This window comes from Nansenia antarctica (assembly GCF_963989245.1).
Source record: "Nansenia antarctica genome assembly, contig: SCAFFOLD_287, whole genome shotgun sequence".
Taxonomy (NCBI): domain Eukaryota; kingdom Metazoa; phylum Chordata; class Actinopteri; order Argentiniformes; family Microstomatidae; genus Nansenia; species Nansenia antarctica.
In genome coordinates, this window is record NW_027662756.1 from 22501 (window position 1) to 25851 (window position 3351).

General features: G+C 37.6%; 1 protein-coding gene across 1 annotated transcript in view; it reads left to right on the plus strand.

Annotated features, from left to right (window-relative positions):
• Window positions 1-547, plus strand: part of LOC308175469 (mitogen-activated protein kinase kinase kinase kinase 3-like) — a gene marked incomplete at its 5' end in the record, with an annotated part of 21390 nt that extends 20843 nt beyond the window's left edge. Inside the window, one exon of the mRNA XM_080551134.1 lies at window positions 1-547. This exon is cut by the window's left edge and continues 690 nt beyond it.
• Between the last annotated feature and the right edge of the window lie 2804 nt (window positions 548-3351).

Here is a 3351-nt window from a genome sequence, read left to right on the forward strand (position 1 = left end):
TATGATTCACATTCATGTACATGACACCTTCACATACATGTACATGACACCTTCACATACATGTACATGACAGATGTCCAGCAGAGGACAGTGAGGTGTCGTCTTCACAAACAGACAAACGTAACTGAGCAATAAAACTGTTTATTTTAGACATTCTGAGAGATGCCAAACTGATCTGTGATCGGTTAGTCATGTCTGTGGTCTGTTAGTCATGTCTGTGGTCTGAAGGCTTCATGTTATTATTTGTGTTAAAGATGATTATTGATGATTGATTATTGATTATTGATTATTGATGATTGATTATTTGTGGCGTTCAGATGGTCAGCTGTGTGGCGTGAGAGCCTCAGAGGCTGGGGGGGGTAGAAATGAAGCCTGTCCTCCGATTTCTACACCTGGCAGCCTCCCCTGGTGCAGGCCTACAATAGGGCCTGCCTGTTTCCATAGTGACGTGTGTTTTGTAAATACTGTACAAAATAAAATGGACTTGTTTTACATACTGTATATCTGCCTGTACAACTGCCTATGTTGACGTTACAGATTAAACAGTTTAACCTCAGCCTGTTGACTGAACGAAACATGAAAAATAACAGGTCGTTTTTCTTATTGCATGTGCGTGAATTTGTGATTATATATTTTTTATTATAGTCTTGGACATGTTACGAGAGCAGCACCTGCAGTCAGTGTTACCAGTGAGCTTGTTGATTCATTCATTACTATGCTAGCACAGACATAAGGTGTCACTTCTGTATTACCCTAACCCTACAACTGAGTAAAGACTTTGATTATAACCGGATCTGCATAATCATTTTAACATGGTGTCAGAACTGGACTGGGGGCCATTCCACTATAGGTGGATCAGTATAGCGGCGATTGAAATAAATCAGGCGATCAGGCAACTCGGGATTGGAATTCAAGCCTCAGGTGATTCCTCGAATGAGGATCAGGCTTGTGTCATGAGTGTTCACAGAACACCGGCTTACAAATCTTCGATATGGGCGCGTGCACGCCGACATAAAGAGCCCCGAAGAGTCGATCTGTCGAAATGAAGATACTCCACTCTGCAGGGGTTCTACATTTGCACAGCATTCCGAATTATTGATCTTTATGAAGACGGAAAAATAAGATGTAAAATAGTGCAATACTGCCGCAATTAACAAGGCGAGGGAAATGGTTTGGCAAGAAATTGCTGACCGATTAAATGCGTAGGTCATACTAGCCCTAGTTATTGTTATATGTTCATATTTTAATAAATGAATATTACTACTGTGGCGATATCAGCAGCAGGCTACAAACCGTCATAACGCCACGATGGCCTAGTGGTATCGACCGCTGCCACAGTATTTATTCGTCATTTTTAGACGGTGGTTCGAATCCCTCTTCGGACACACTTTTTACTGCATTTCGTTGTCTGAATCTAATCTAAAATCTCATCTAAAAAAGTATGTAGGCTATAAAATTATGGTGCAGGCTAATTTACAAGAACTGACACGATTACAATGGTGTTTGAAGCCTTTGCATGAAATCTTCGGTTAAATGTAAAACAAAATAAAAAATCACTTAGTCAAGTCTCAAACTCGCAACCTTTGGAACTCCAGCCGGCTGCCTTAACCACTACGCCAGCCAGACCACTGTGATGACAGCAATGCAAGTTTTTTACACACTCTTTTATTTATTGATCTATCGATCTATCTATCACACTTTCAAAATATCAACTTATCTATCACACAATCAAACTATCTATCGCGCGTCTTACTTTAGCCAGTGTTTTAGCCTGGTCGCGACCAGGCTAATTATATCTGACTCAGAAGGAGCTCAACCAAGCAGCGAATTATTTGAGCCACATTGATGGAACCGAACGCAAGCTAACATTATCGAGGCTTAGAACTTTATCGAGGCTTAGAAGATAATCGACCTTAGTGGAATGGGCCCCTGAACACAAGGGCATGGGTCTGGTCTCAACATTGATAGGATCCACGGCACAGGGGCAAAGCAAAGCCCACATGCGAAAATGATAGCGATAACAGTATATCAATATAGACCTATTAGTTATGAATGAAAGCATTTATTTCGAACATGTGTAGAGAGAAATAGTTCTAACAACAAAAGACAAAACAAAAACAAGAAAAAAACAAAACAAAACAAAACAAAAACAAGAAAAAACTAAACTAAACAAAAAACACTATTTACTTCACATGTAGGAAGAAGCATAAGCTTATTTAATCCTACCCCTTCTCCAATAAACAGCGATTAATAATTAATAATCAAACACAACAAAAACAGAAAATACTTGAACAACAAATACAACACTTGGAAGACAAATTTAAAAATACAAATGAAATAATAGTAAAAAATGAATTAAAAAAGAAGTATAAGGAGTTGGATAAAATCCGTACAGAGGAAGTGGAGAAATTAATGACATACACCAAACAGAAATATTACGATGGAGGACCTAAGTCTTTAAAACTCCTAGCATATCGACTTAAGACACAGACTAAAAAAGCACACATTTCGAAATTGAAGACTGTAGAAGGCTCTGGAACAATAACGGAAAAGGATAAAATAGCTTAAGTTAAACTTAAAGCAAGTAACAAGATCAAAAAATGAACAGCTCATTAAGGACATCACAGTAAATGAAATACAACAACAAATAAATAATCTTAAAATGGGGAAAACACCAGGTGATGATGGATATACTAATGAATTTTATAAAACTTTTCAAAAACAATTGATACCACTACTTTTACAAGCATATAAGTTTGTATTACAAACGGGAAATTGGGCAACTACTTGGAACTCATCTATAATAACGGTTATACATAAAGAAGGTAAGGACGCTACTGAATGTTCGTCTTACAGGCCAATATCACTACTGAATTCGGACCATAAAATAGTAACAGCCATTATTGCCAATAGGTTAAAGGACATCGTGCCAGATATAATAGACAGCGACCAATGTGGTTTTATACCAGGTAGGCTGTTGTCAGATAATATAAGGAGGACGTTAAATATAATGGACTACGCACAAAACAATGGTGCAAACCTTCTACTCTTAACACTGTATGCAGAAAAAGCATTTGACAGAGTGCTATGGCCATTTATGTTTGAAATTGTAAGAAGCTTTGGATTTCATGAGAATTTTAATAAATGGCTTCAAGGAATGTATAAAAATCCAGTGTCAAGAGTAAAAGTAAATGGCACAATATCCAGAAGATTTCCAATCTATAAAGGTACAAGACAAGGAGACCCACTCTCAGCAGTTATATTTGCTATATGCATGGAAGGACTAGCAGAAAGTATAAGGAAAAATAATACCATCAAAGGCATAACGATAAAAGAGGAACAGCACAAACT